The 600-nt window shown below is 34.8% G+C and overlaps 1 long non-coding RNA gene across 1 annotated transcript in view; it reads left to right on the forward strand.

Moving 5' to 3' along the window:
- Positions 1-464, forward strand: part of LOC119592842 — a 1,026-nt gene extending 562 nt beyond the window's left edge. Inside the window, exon 2 of the long non-coding RNA XR_005230480.1 lies at positions 97-464. This is a non-coding gene — a long non-coding RNA (uncharacterized LOC119592842). The remainder of the gene's footprint in view (positions 1-96) is intronic.
- The last annotated feature ends 136 nt before the right edge of the window (positions 465-600 follow it).

Here is a 600-nt window from a genome sequence, read left to right on the forward strand (position 1 = left end):
ATAGAGTAATGATATTCGTCCACTTGTTTTTGTTTCTCTCAATTTTCATTATTCCGTCGTTACTTATTTTGCTCACATTGTCTTTCTCTTCATCAGGTGTGACCCCGACTTACCTCCTGTTCTGTGCCGCCCCTACGCCCTATCCCTTTGCCCAGATACCGAGTTTATCAGCGTTGATATCTAGAAGAGAAGAAATAGGCGATAAAGATGGTAAATGGCGACTGGAGAAGATGGAGAATACAAAGAGAATGAGAGTAGATGTGGATAACAGTTTATGGGAGTCGTGTTTACTATTTTTTTTCTCGAGTTACCAAGTTGTGCATCTTTCTGTGATATTTTGGATGTTTCGTGTATTTTTTTATTTATTGTGATGTTATTTTGTGTTTTCTCTCACTTTACCTTGAAGATAGTTTTTATAAAAGAGTAATACATAGAAAAAGGCTTTAATAAAGTTATACGTTATTGCTGAACTTTTTCTTTCTGCTTCCTATCTTACAAAACATTAATTGGACGCAAAAGGTCTATAGTGAAAACTTTATTGATTATCAGTTATAAAGTCCAAAGGATCCAATAAAGACAGCCACTTTGTGTTGGAAAAAT

This window comes from Penaeus monodon, chromosome 31 (genome assembly GCF_015228065.2).
Source record: "Penaeus monodon isolate SGIC_2016 chromosome 31, NSTDA_Pmon_1, whole genome shotgun sequence".
In the NCBI taxonomy this organism is placed as follows: domain Eukaryota; kingdom Metazoa; phylum Arthropoda; class Malacostraca; order Decapoda; family Penaeidae; genus Penaeus; species Penaeus monodon.